Source organism: Scyliorhinus canicula, chromosome 5 (assembly GCF_902713615.1).
Source record: "Scyliorhinus canicula chromosome 5, sScyCan1.1, whole genome shotgun sequence".
NCBI classification, from domain to species: Eukaryota; Metazoa; Chordata; class Chondrichthyes; order Carcharhiniformes; family Scyliorhinidae; genus Scyliorhinus; species Scyliorhinus canicula.
The window spans coordinates 227,908,033-227,922,365 of record NC_052150.1 but is presented as its reverse complement, the minus strand read 5'-3'; the positions used below and the strand labels follow the sequence as shown (position 1 = coordinate 227,922,365).

The window sequence follows — 14,333 nt, the reverse complement described above, 5'->3', positions numbered from 1 at the left end:
CTGTCCACAAATCCCTGAAGGCGGGCGGAAGGGTGAATAGGGTAGTTAAGAAGGCATAAGGGACACTTGCCTTCATCAGTCGTGGCATAGATTATAAGAGCAGGGAGGTAGCGTTGAAGCTGCACGGGACTTTGATTCAGACACAGCTGGATGACCGTGTTCAGTTCTGGTCACCTCACTATAGGAAGGAGGTGATTGCACTGGAGAGGGCACAGTGGAGATTCACCAGGATGGTGTCTGGGGTGGAGCATTTTGCTTTGAAGAGAGGCTGGATAACCTTAGGTTATATTTCCTGGAGCAGAGAAGGCTGAGGGGTGACCTGATTGAGGTGGACAAAATTGAGGATATGGACAGAACATAGAAAAATACAACACAGAACAGGCCCTTCGGCCCACGATGTTGTGCCGAACCTTTGTCCCAGATTAATCATAGAATTTACAGTGCAGAAGGAGGCCATTCGGCCCATCGAGTCTGCACTGGCCCTTGGAAAGAGCACCCTACTCAAGTCCACACCTCCACCTATCCCCATAACCCAGTAACCCCACCCAACACTAAGGGCAATTTTGGACACTAAGGGCAATTTATCGTAGCCAATCCACCTAACCTGCACATCTTTGGACTGTGGGAGGAAACCGGAGCACCCGGAGGAAACCCACGCACACACGGGGAGGATGTGCAGACTCCACACAGACAGTGATCCAAGCCGGAATCGAACCTGGGACCCTGGAGCTGTGAAGCAATTGTGCTAACCACAATGCTACTGTGCTGCCCTTAAGAACAAATTAATCTGCACTCCATTATTCTACCATAATCCATGTACCTATCCAATAGCCGCTTGAAGGTCCCTAATGTTTCTGACTCGACTACTTCCACAGGCAGTGCATTCCATGCCCCCACTACTCTCTGGGTAAAGAACCTACCTCTGACATCCCCCCTATATCTTCCACCATTCACCTTAAATTTATGTCCCCTTGTAATGGTTTGTTCCACCCGGGGAAAAAGTCTCTGACTGTCTACTCTATCTATTCCCCTGATCATCTTATAAACCTCTATCAAGTCGCCCCCTCATCCTTCTCCGTTCTAATGAGAAAAGGCCTAGTACCCTCAACCTTTCCTCGTAAGACCTACTCTCCATTCCAGGCAACACCCTGGTAAATCTCCTTTGCACCTTTTCCAAAGCTTCCACATCATTCCTAAAATGAGGCGACCAGAACTGCACACAGTACTCCAAATCTGGCCTGACCAAGGTTTTGTACAGCTGCATCATCACCTCACGGCTCTTAAATTGTGGTTCACGGCTCTTAAACAGGGGCTGTTTAGCACTCTGGGCTAAATCACTGGCTTTGAAAGCAAACCCAGCAGGCCAGCAGCACGGTTCGATTCCTGCAACAGCCTCCCTGAACAGGCGCCGGAATGTGGCGACTAGGGGCTTTTCACAGTAACTTAATTGAAGTCTACTCGTGACGACAAGCGATTTTCATTTTTTTTCAAATTCAATCCCGCTGCTAATGAACGCTAGCACACCATCGGCCTTCTTCACAGCTCTATCCACTTAAGTGGCAACTTTCAAAGATCTATGAACATAGACCCCAAGATCTCTCTGCTCCTCTACATTGCCAAGAACCCTACCGTTAACCCTGTATTCCGCATTCATATTTGTCCTTCCAAAATGGACAACCTCACACTTTTCAGGGTTAAACTCCATCTGCCACTTCTCAGCCCAGCTCTGCATCCTATCTATGTCTCTTTGCAGCCGACAACAGCCCTCCTCACTATCCACAACTCCACCAATCTTCGTATCGTCTGCAAATTTACTGACCCACCCTTCAACTCCCTCATCCAAGTCATTAATGAAAATCACAAACAGCAGAGGACCCAGAACTGATCCGTGCGGTACGCCACTGGTAACTGGGCTCCAGGCTGAATATTTGCCATCCACCACCACTCTCTGACTTCTATCGGTTAGCCAGTTCGTTATCCAACTGGCCAAATTTCCCATAATCCCATGTCTCCTTACTTTCTGCATAAGCCTACCATGGGGAACCTTATCAAATGCCTTACTAAAATCCATGTACACCACATCCACTGCTTTACCTTCATCCACGTGCTTGGTCACCTCCTCAAAGAATTCAATAAGACCTGTAAGGCAAGACCTACCCCTCACAAATCCGTGCTGACTATCCCTAATCAAGCAGTGCCTTTCCAGATGCTCAGAAATCCTATCCCTCAGTACCCTTTCCATTACTTTGCCTACCACCGAAGTAAGACTAATTGGCCTGTAATTCCCAGGGTTATCCCTATTCCCTTTTTTGAACAGGCACGACATTTACCACTCTCCAATCCCCTGGTACCACCCCTGTTGACAGTGAGGACGAAAAGATTATTGCCAATGGCTCTGCAATTTCATCTCTTGCTTCCCATAGAATCCTTGGATATATCCCGTCAGGCCCGGGGGGCTTGTCTATCCTCAAGTTTTTCAAAATGCCCAACAGATCTTCCTTCGTAACAAGTATCTCCTCGAGCTTATCAGTCTGTTTCACACTGTCCTCTCCAACAATATGGCCCCTCTCATTCGTAAATACTGAAGAAAAGTACTCGTTCAAGACCTCTCCTATCTCTTCAGATTCAATACACAATCTCCCGATACTGTCCTTGATCGGACCTACCCTCGCTCTAGCCATTCTCATATCTCTCACATATGTGTAAAAGCCCTTGGGGTTTTCCTTGATCCTACCCGCCAAAGATTTTTCATGCCCTCTCTTAGCTATCCTAATCCCTTTCTTCAGTTCCTTCCTGGCTATCTTGTATCCCTCCAGCACCCTGTCTGAACCTGGTTTCCTCAGCCTTACATAAGTATCCTTCTGCCTCTTAACAAGACATTCAACCTCTCTTGTCAACCATGGTTCCCTCACTAGACCATCTCTTCCCTGCCTGACAGGGACATACATATCAAGGGCACGTAGTATCTGTTTCTTGAACAGGTTCCACATTTCAATTGTGTCCTTCCCTGACAGCCTATGTTCCCAACTAATGCACTTCAGTTCTTGTCTGATAGCATCGTTTTTACCCTTCCCCCAATTGTAAACCTTGCCCTGTTGCACGCACCTATCCCTCTCCATTACTAAAGTGAAAGTCACAGAATTGTGGTCACTATCTCCAAAATGCTCCCCCACTAACAAATCTATCACCTGCCCTGGTTCATTACCAAGTACCAAATCCAATATGGCCTCCCCTCTGGTTGGTCAATCTACATACTGTGTTAGAAAAGCTTCCTGGACACACTGCACAAACATTACCCCATCCAAACTATTTGATCTAAAGAGTTTCCACTCGATGTTTGGGAAGTTGAAGTTGCCCATGACTACTACTCTGTGACTTCTGCACCTTTCCAAAATCTGTTTCCCAATCTGTTCCTCCACATCTCTGCTGCTATTGGGGGGCCTATAGAAAACTCCCAACAAGGTGACTGCTCTTTTCCTATTTCTGACTTCAACCCATATTACCTCAGTAGGCAGATCCCCCTCGAACTGCCTTTCTGCAGCTGTTATACCATCTCTAATTAACAATGCCACCCCCCCACCTCTTTTATCACCCTCCCTAATCTCATTGAAACATCTATAACCAGGAACCTCCAACAACCGTTTCTGCCCCTCTTCTATCCAAGTTTCCGTGATGGCCACCACATCGTAGTCCCAAGTACCGATCCATGCCTTGCGTTCACCCACCTTATTCCTGATGCTTGGTGCATTGAAGTATACACACGTCAACCCATCTCCGTGCCTGCAAGTACTCTCCTTTGTCAGTGTTACCTTCCCCACTGCCTCACTACACGCTTTGACGTCCTGACTATCGGCTACCTTAGTTGCTGGACTACAAGTCTGGTTCCCATTCCCCTGCCAAATTAGTTTAAACCCTCCCGAAGAGTACTAGAAAACCTCCCCCCCCAGGTTATTGGTGCCCCTCTGGTTCGGATGCAACCCGTCCTGCTTGTACAGGTCCCACCTTCCCTAGAATGCGCTCCAATTATCCAAATACCTGAAGCCCTCCCTCCTACACCATTCCTGCAGCCACGTGTTCAACAGCACGCTCTCCCTACTCCCAGCATCGCTATCACGTGGCACTGGCAACAAACCAGAGATGACAACTCTGTCTGTCCTGGCCTTTAACTTCCAGCCTAACTCCCTAAATTCGTTTATTACATCCACACCCCTTTTCCTACCTATGCCGTTGGTACCAATGTGCACCACGACTTCTGTCTCTTCACCCTCCCCCTTAAGGATCCTGAAGACACGATCCGACACATCCCTGGCCCTGGCACCCGGGAGGCAACATACCTTCCAGGAGGTCCCGCTCGCGACCACAGAATCTCCTATCTATTCCCCTAACCATTGAATCTCCGATCGCTATTGCTTTTCTATTCTCCCACCTTCCCTTCTGAGCCCCAGAGCCAGACTCAGTGCCAGAGACCTGTCCGCTAGGGCCTTCCCCCGGTAGGTCATTCTCCCCAACAGCATCCAAAACGGTATACTTGTTTTGAAGGGGAACGGCCACGAGGGATCCCTGCACTGTCTGCCCGTTCATTTTTTTTCCCCTGACTGTAACCCAGCTACTCTTGTCCTGTACCTTGGGTGTGGCTACCTCCCTGTAACTCTTCTCTATTACCCCCTTTCCCTCCCGGATGATCCGAAGTTCATCCTGCTCCAGCTCCAGTTCCCTAACACGGTCTCTGAGGAGCTGGAGTTGGGTGCACTTCCCGCAGGTATAGTCAGCGGGGACACCGGTGGTATCCCTCACCACCCACATTCTACAGGAGAAGCATGCAACTGCCCTAGCCTCCATCCCCTCTAGATAAGTCCCCTGGGCCCGATGGGATTTATCCTAGGATTCTCTGAGAAGCTAGGGAGGAGATTGCTGAGGCTTTGGCTTTGATCTTTAAGTCATCTTTGTCTACAGGAATAGTGCCAGAGGACTGGAGGATAGAAGACAAAGAATGGTGGTTGATGGGAAATGCTCTGACTGGTGTCCAGTTACTAGTGGTGTGCCACAAGGATCTGTTTTGGGGCCGTTGCTGTTTGTCATTTTTATAAATGACCTGGAGGAGGGCGTAGAAGGATGGGTGAGTAAATTTGCAGATGACACTAAAGTCAGTGGAGTTGTAGACAGTGTGGAAGGATGTTACAAGTTACAGAGGGACATAGATAAGCTGCAGAGCTGGGCTGACAGGTGGCAAATGGAGTTTAATGCAGAAAAGTGTGAGTTGATTCATTTTGGTAGGAATAACAGGAAGGCAGAGTACTGGGCTAATGGTAAGATTATTGGTATTGTGTACGAGCAGAGAGACCTCGGTGTCCATGTCCATAGATCCCTGAACGTTGCCACCCAGGTTGAGAGGGTTGTTAAGAAGGCGTACGGTGTGTTAGCTTTTATTGGTAGAGAAATTGAGTTTCGGAGCCATGAGGTCATGTTGCAGTTGTACAAAACTCTGGTGCGGCCGCATTTAGAGTATTGCGTACAGTTCTGGTCGCCTCATTATAGGAAGTATGTGGAAGCATTGGAAAGTGTACAGAGGAGATTTATAAGAATGTTGCCTGGTATGGAGGGAAGATCATATGAGGAAAGGCTGAGGGACTTAAGGCTGTTTTTGTTAGAGAGAAGAAGGTTAAGAGGTAATTTAATTGAGGCATACAAGATGACCAGAGGATTAGATAGGGTGGACATCGAGAGCCTTCTCCCGCGGATGGTGATGTCCAGCACGAGGGGACATAGCTTTAAATTGAGGGGAGATAGATATAGGACAGATGTCAGAGGTAGATTCTTTACTCAGAGAGTAATAAGGGCGTGGAATGCCCTGCCTGCAACAGTAGTGGACTCGCCAACACTAAACGCATTCAAATGGTCATTGGATAGGCAGATGGACGATAAGGGAACAGTGTAGAGGGACTTTAGAGTGGTTTCACAGGTCGGAGCAACATCGTGGGCCGAAGGGCCTGTACTGCGCTGTAATGTTCTATGTTCTATAGCTGCCCTGTGTACCAACTGGAACTCCGCCCTCCGACTCTGCTCCCAGTCAGCTGTACTCTCTGTAAACTCCTGGCTCCCTTCTCGCTCTTTGAGGAAATGTAGGAAATGAAATGAAAGGAGCACCTTACTCCCTCTTCACCTAACTCCCTTAGTCACCAAACTCTCACTACAGCACTCAAATGCACCAAATTCAGCACTCCCTTAGTCACCAAATTCTCACTGTAGCACTCAAATGCACCCAAATTCATCACTCCCTCAGTCACCAAATTCTCACTGTAGCACTCAATTGCACCAAATTCAGCACTCCCTCAGTCACCAAACTCTCACTACAGCACTCAAATGCACCCAAATTCAGCACTCCCTCAGTCACCAAACTCTCACTATAGCACTCAAATACACCCAAATTCCGCACTCCCTCAGTCACCAAACTCTCACTATAGCACTCAAATGCACCAAATTCAGCACTCCCTCAGTCACCAAACTCTCACTATAGCACTCAAATACACCCAAATTCCGCACTCCCTCAGTCACCAAACTCTCACTATAGCACTCAAATGCACCCAAATTCAGCACTCAGTGCAAACAAAGTCTGCACTGTAACTAGTTCAGATTTATACTGTGGGATTTGTGGGAGGAAACCGGAGCACCCGGAGGAAACCCACACAGACACAGGGAGAACGTGCAGATTCCGCACAGACAGGGAATCTGGGTTACTGGCGCTGTGAAGCCACAGTGATACCCACTGTGCTACTGAGCTGCCCTTTAAATGAGTGGCAGGGGATTTAGGGGGGATTTGAGGAAAGATTTTTTCACCAAAGGGTGGTGGGAATCTGGAACGCTCTGCCTGTGCTGGGAGTGTGGTGGGAATCTAGAACACTGCCTGTGCTGGGAGGGTGGTGGGAATCTAGAACACTGCCTGTGCTGGGAGGGTGGTGGGAATCTGGAACCCACTGCCTGTTCTGGGAGGGTGGTGGGGCTCTAGAACGCTCTGCTTGTGCTGGGAGAGTGGTGGGAATCTGGAACCCACTGCCTGTTCTGGGACGGTGGTGGGGCTCTAGAACGCTCTGCTTGTGCTGTGAGAGTGGCAGGAATCTAGAACCCTCTGCTTGTGCTGGGAGGGTGGTTGGAATCTAGAACCCACTGCCTGTTCTGGGAGGGTGGTGGGGCTCTAGAACGCTCTGACTATGCTGGGAGAGTGATGGGAATCTAGAACCCTCTGCTTGTGCTGGGAGGGTGGTGGGAATCTGGAACCCACTGCCTGTTTTGGGAGGGTGGTGGGGCTCTAGAATGCTCTTCCTGTGCTGGGAGGGTTGTGGAGCTCTAGAACGCTCTGCCTGTGCTGGGAGGGTTGTGGGGCTCCAGAACGCTCTGCCTGTGCTGGGAGGGTGCTGGGAATCTGGAACCCACTGCCTGTTCTGGGAGGATGGTGGGGCTCTAGAATGCTCTGCCTGTGCTGGGAGGGTGGCGGGAATCTGGAACCCACTGCCTGCTCTGGGAGGGTGGTGGGGCTCTAGAACGCTCTGCCTGTGCTGGGAGGGTGGTGGGAATCTGGAACGCTCTGACTGTGCTGGGAGAGTGGTGGGAATCTAGAACCCACTGCCTGTTCTGGGACGGTGGTGGGGCTCTAGAACGCTCTGCTTGTGCTGTGAGAGTGGCAGGAATCTAGAACCCTCTGCTTGTGCTGGGAGGGTGGTTGGAATCTAGAACCCACTGCCTGTTCTGGGAGGGTGGTGGGGCTCTAGAACGCCCTGACTGTGCTGGGAGAGTGATGGGAATCTAGAACCCTCTGCTTGTGCTGGGAGGGTGGTGGGAATCTGGAACCCACTGCCTGTTCTGGGAGTGTGGTGGGGCTCTAGAATGCTCTGCCTGTGCTGGGAGGGTTGTGGAACTCTAGAACGCTCTGCCTGTGCTGGGAGGGTTGTGGGGCTCCAGAACGCTCTGCCTGTGCTGGGAGGGTTCTGGGAATCTGGAACATTCTGACTGGGCTGGGAGGGTGGTGGGAATCTGGAACTCTCTGGCTGAGCTGGGAGGGTGCTGGTAATCTGGAATTCTCTGACTGGACCGGGAGGGTGCTGGGAATCTGGAACGCTCTGGCTGAGCTGGGAGGGTGCTGGGAATCTGGAACCTTCTGGCTGTGCTGGGAATCTGGAACACTCTGGCTGTGCTGGGAGGGGGCTGGGAATCTGGAACGCTGTGCCTGTGCTGGGAGGGTGCTGGGAATCTGGAACACTCTGGCTGTGCTGGGAATCTGGAACGCTTTGCCTGTGCTGGGAGGGTGCTGGGAATCTGGAACACTCTGGCGGTGCTGGGAATCTGGAACACTCTGACTGAGCTGAGAGGGTGCTGGGAATCTGGAACGCTCTGACTGTGCTGGGAGGGTGCTGGGAATCTGGAACTTTCTGGCTGTGCTGCGAATCTGGAACGTTCTGGCTGTGCTGGGAGGGTGCTGGGAATCTGGAACGCTCTGACTGAGCTGGGAGGGTGCTGGGAATCTGGAACTTTCTGGCTGTGCTGCGAATCTGGAACGTTCTGGTTGTGCTGGGAGGGTGCTGGGAATCTGGAACGCTCTGACTGTGCTGGGAGGGTGGTGGGAATCTGGAACGCTCTGACTGTGCTGGGAGGGTGCTGGGAATCTGGAACTTTCTGGCTGTGCTGGGAATCTGGAACGCTCTGGCTGTGCTGGGAATCTGGAATGCTGTGCCTGTGCTGGGAGGGTGCTGGGAATCTGGAACGCTCTGACTGGGCCGGGAGGCTGCTGGGAATCTGGAATGCTGTGCCTGTGCTGGGAGGGTGCTGGGAATCTGGAATGCTGTGCCTGTGCTGGGAGGGTGCTGGGAATCTGGAACGCTCTGGCTGTGCTGGGAATCTGGAATGCTGTGACTGGGCTGGGAGGGTGCTGGGAATCTGGAATGCTGTGACTGGGCTGGGAGGGTGCTGGGAATCTGGAACGCTCTGGCTGTGCTGGGAATCTGGAACGTTCTGGCTGTGCTGGGAGGCTGCTGGGGATCTGGAACGATCTGGCTGTGCTGGGAATCTGGAACACTCTGGCTGTGCTGGGAATCTGGAACGTTCTGGCTGTGCTGGGAATCTGGAACGTTCTGGCTGTGCTGGGAATCTGGAACACTCTGGCTGTGCTGGGAATCTGGAACGTTCTGGCTGTGCTGGGGATCTGGAACGCTCTGACTGTGCTGGGAGGCTGCTGGGAATCTGGAACGTTCTGCCTGTGCTGGGAGGGGGGTAGAGGTGGAAAACCTTGGACCCTTTAAAAATGATTTGGATGAGCGTTTGAAATGTCATCACTTTCAAGGCTACGGGCCAAATGCTGGGCAGTAGGATTAGGGTAGATTTAGGGAAGTTTTGTCGGTGCAGATGGGCCTGTTCTGTATTGGATGACTATATGACGCTCTGGGCGTAACGATCTGGAGAGCAGTAAGAGAGGATGGTGTTTAAAACAGAATTTGTCACATTGTTAGGATGTCCCAAGCTGCTTTACATCCCAATACGGGACTGTATTGTGTGGTAGGATTTGTCTTTGCAGCCAATCTGTACAGAGCAAGCTCCCAGAAACAGCTGGCCGCCCAAGAACCGTTTCTATTGGTAAAGTATTGGTGGCCTGTGATATTTAACATCCAGGTGAGAGAGCAAATGTGGCCTCGTTTTCACATCATATCAGAAATTGGGGCTCTGCGGCTGTAATGACTTAATGATAACAATACTAATCGCTTATTGTCACGAGTAGGCTTCAATGAAGTGACTGTGAAAAGCCCCTAGTCGCCACATTCCGGCGCCTGTTCGGGGAGGCTGGTACCGGAATTGAACCCGCGCTGTTGGCCTTGGTCTCCATTATAAGCCAGCTATTTATCCCACTGTGCTAAACCATCCCCAGGCTTTGAGAATGGCCAATTAAAATAAGACTTCCCTGATTAGTGGCCTAATCAGGGAACCCCTTTCTCTGCATATACCAGGGAGTGTCAGATTCTCTGCACTCCCGGTGTAGACAGGGAGCTGAATGCACTCCCGGTGTAGACAGGGAGCTGAATGCACTCCCGGTGTAGACAGGGAGCTGAATGCACTCCCGGTGTAGACAGGGAGCTGAATGCACTCCCGGTGTAGACAGGGAGCTGAATGCACTCCCGGTGTAGACAGCGAGCTGAATGCACTCCCAGTGTAGACAGCGAGCTGAATGTACTCCCGGTGTAGACAGGGAGCTGAATGCACTCCCGGTGTAGACAGTGAGCTGAATGCACTCCTGCTGTAGACAGGGAGCTGAATGCACTCCCGGTGTAGACAGGGAGCTGAATGCACTCCCGGTGTAGACAGTGAGCTGAATGCACTCCCGGTGTAGGCAGGGAGCTGAATGCACTCCCGGTGTAGACAGGGAGCTGAATGCACTCCCGGTGTAGACAGGGAGCTGAATGCACTCCCGGTGTAGACAGCGAGCTGAATGCACTCCCAGTGTAGACAGCGAGCTGAATACACTCCCGGTGTAGACAGGGAGCTGAATGCACTCCCGGTGTAGACAGTGAGCTGAATGCACTCCTGCTGTAGACAGGGAGCTGAATGCACTCCCGGTGTAGACAGGGAGCTGAATGCACTCCCGGTGTAGACAGTGAGCTGAATGCACTCCCGGTGTAGGCAGTGAGCTGAATGCACTCCCGGTGTAGACAGGGAGCTGAATGCACTCCCGGTGTAGACAGGGAGCTGAATGCACTCCCGGTGTAGACAGCGAGCTGAATGCAGTCCCAGTGTAGACAGCGAGCTGAATGCACTCCTGCTGTAGACAGGGAGCTGAATGCACTCCCGGTGTAGACAGGGAGCTGAATGCACTCCCGGTGTAGACAGTGAGCTGAATGCACTCCCGGTGTAGGCAGTGAGCTGAATGCACTCCCGGTGTAGACTGGGTGCTGAATGTACTCCCGGTGTAGACAGGGAGCTGAATGCACTCCCGGTGTAGACTGGGTGCTGAATGTACTCCCGGTGTAGACAGGGAGCTGAATGCACTCCCGGTGTAGGCAGTGAGCTGAATGCACTCCCGGTGTAGACAGGGAGCTGAATGCACTCCCGGTGTAGACAGGGAGCTGAATGCACTCCCGGTGTAGACAGTGAGCTGAATGCACTCCCGGTGTAGACAGCGAGCTGAATGCACTCCCGGTGTAGACAGGGAGCTGAATGTACTCCCGGTGTAGGCAGCGAGCTGAATGCACTCCCGGTGTAGACAGGGAGCTGAATGCACTCCCGGTGTAGACAGGGAGCTGAATGCACTCCCGGTGTAGACAGTGAGCTGAATGCACTCCTGCTGTAGACAGGGAGCTGAATGCACTCCCGGTGTAGACAGGGAGCTGAATGCACTCCCGGTGTAGACAGTGAGCTGAATGCACTCCCGGTGTAGGCAGTGAGCTGAATGCACTCCCGGTGTAGACAGGGAGCTGAATGCACTCCCGGTGTAGACAGGGAGCTGAATGTACTCCCGGTGTAGACAGGGAGCTGAATGCACTCCCGGTGTAGACAGGGAGCTGAATGCACTCCCAGTGTAGACAGCGAGCTGAATGCACTCCCAGTGTAGACAGCGAGCTGAATGCACTCCCGGTGTAGACAGGGAGCTGAATGCACTCCCGGTGTAGACAGTGAGCTGAATGCACTCCTGCTGTAGACAGGGAGCTGAATGCACTCCCGGTGTAGACAGGGAGCTGAATGCACTCCCGGTGTAGACAGTGAGCTGAATGCACTCCCGGTGTAGGCAGTGAGCTGAATGCACTCCCGGTGTAGACTGGGTGCTGAATGTACTCCCGGTGTAGACTGGGTGCTGAATGTACTCCCGGTGTAGACAGGGAGCTGAATGCACTCCCGGTGTAGGCAGTGAGCTGAATGCACTCCCGGTGTAGACAGGGAGCTGAATGCACTCCCGGTGTAGACAGGGAGCTGAATGCACTCCCGGTGTAGACAGTGAGCTGAATGCACTCCCGGTGTAGACAGGGAGCTGAATGCACTCCCGGTGTAGACAGGGAGCTGAATGTACTCCCGGTGTAGGCAGCGAGCTGAATGCACTCCCAGTGTAGACAGGGAGCTGAATGTACTCCCGGTGTAGACAGCGAGCTGAATGCACTCCCGGTGTAGACAGGGAGCTGAATGCACTCCCGGTGTAGACAGGGAGCTGAATGTACTCCCGGTGTAGACAGTGAGCTGAATGCACTCCCGGTGTAGACAGGGAGCTGAATGCACTCCCGGTGTAGACAGGGAGCTGAATGTACTCCCGGTGTAGACAGGGAGCTGAATGCACTCCCGGTGTAGACAGGGAGCTGAATGCACTCCCGGTGTAGACAGGGAGCTGAATGCACTCCCGGTGTAGACAGGGAGCTGAATGCACTCCCGGTGTAGACAGGGAGCTGAATGCACTCCCGGTGTAGCCAACGAGCTGAATGCACTCCCGGTGTAGACAGGGAGCTGAATGTACTCCCGGTGTAGACAGGGAGCTGAATGCACTCCCGGTGTAGACAGTGAGCTGTATGTACTCCCGGTGTAGACAGCGTGCTGAATGCACTCCCGGTGTAGACAGCGAGCTGAGTGCACTCCCGGTGTAGACAGCGAGCTGAATGCACTCCCGGTGTAGACAGGGAGCTGAATGCACTCCCGGTGTAGACAGGGAGCTGAATGCACTCCCGGTGTAGACAGGGAGCTGAATGCACTCCCGGTGTAGGCAGGGAGCTGAATGTACTCCCGGTGTAGACCGCGAGCTGAATGCACTCCCGGTGTAGACAGTGAGCTGAATGCACTCCCGGTGTAGACAGGGAGCTGAATGTACTCCCGGTGTAGGCAGCGAGCTGAATGCACTCCCAGTGTAGGCAGCGAGCTGAATGCACTCCCAGTGTAGACAGGGAGCTGAATGTACTCCCGGTGTAGACAGCGAGCTGAATGCACTCCCGGTGTAGACAGGGAGCTGAATGCACTCCCGGTGTAGACAGGGAGCTGAATGCACTCCCGGTGTAGACAGGGAGCTGAATGCACTCCCGGTGTAGACAGTGAGCTGAATGCACTCCCGGTGTAGGCAGTGAGCTGAATGCACTCCCGGTGTAGACAGGGAGCTGAATGCACTCCCGGTGTAGACAGGGAGCTGAATGTACTCCCAGTGTAGACAGGGAGCTGAATGCACTCCCGGTGTAGACAGCGAGCTGAATGCACTCCCAGTGTAGACAGCGAGCTGAATACACTCCCGGTGTAGACAGGGAGCTGAATGCACTCCCGGTGTAGACAGTGAGCTGAATGCACTCCTGCTGTAGACAGGGAGCTGAATGCACTCCCGGTGTAGACAGTGAGCTGAATGCACTCCCGGTGTAGGCAGTGAGCTGAATGCACTCCCGGTGTAGACAGGGAGCTGAATGCACTCCCGGTGTAGACAGGGAGCTGAATGTACTCCCGGTGTAGACAGGGAGCTGAATGCACTCCCGGTGTAGACAGCGAGCTGAATGCACTCCCAGTGTAGACAGCGAGCTGAATACACTCCCGGTGTAGACAGGGAGCTGAATGTACTCCCGGTGTAGACAGGGAGCTGAATGCACTCCCGGTGTAGGCAGTGAGCTGAATGCACTCCCGGTGTAGACAGGGAGCTGAATGCACCACCGGTGTAGACAGGGAGCTGAATGCACCACCGGTGTAGACAGTGAGCTGAATGCACTCCCGGTGAAGACAGGGAGCTGAATGCACTCCCGGTGTAGACAGGGAGCTGAATGTACTCCCGGTGTAGGCAGCGAGCTGAATGCACTCCCGGTGTAGGCAGCGAGCTGAATGCACTCCCAGTGTAGACAGGGAGCTGAATGTACTCCCGGTGTAGACAGCGAGCTGAATGCACTCCCGGTGTAGACAGGGAGCTGAATGCACTCCCGGTGTAGACAGGGAGCTGAATGTACTCCCGGTGTAGACAGTGAGCTGAATGCACTCCCGGTGTAGACAGGGAGCTGAATGCACTCCCGGTGTAGACAGGGAGCTGAATGTACTCCCGGTGTAGACAGGGAGCTGAATGCACTCCCAGTGTAGACAGGGAGCTGAATGCACTCCCGGTGTAGACAGGGAGCTGAATGCACTCCCGGTGTAGACAGGGAGCTGAATGCACTCCCGGTGTAGACAACGAGCTGAATGCACTCCCGGTGTAGACAGGGAGCTGAATGTACTCCCGGTGTAGACAGGGAGCTGAATGCACTCCCGGTGTAGACAGTGAGCTGTATGTACTCCCGGTGTAGACAGCGAGCTGAATGCACTCCCGGTGTAGACAGCGAGCTGAGTGCACTCCCGGTGTAGACAGCGAGCTGAATGCACTCCCG

General features: G+C 52.7%; 1 protein-coding gene across 1 annotated transcript in view; it reads left to right on the top strand.

The window, feature by feature from the left end:
• LOC119966644 (NFX1-type zinc finger-containing protein 1-like) overlaps window positions 1-14,333 on the top strand; it is a 76,754-nt gene that overhangs the window by 44,375 nt on the left and 18,046 nt on the right. The window lies entirely within an intron of this gene.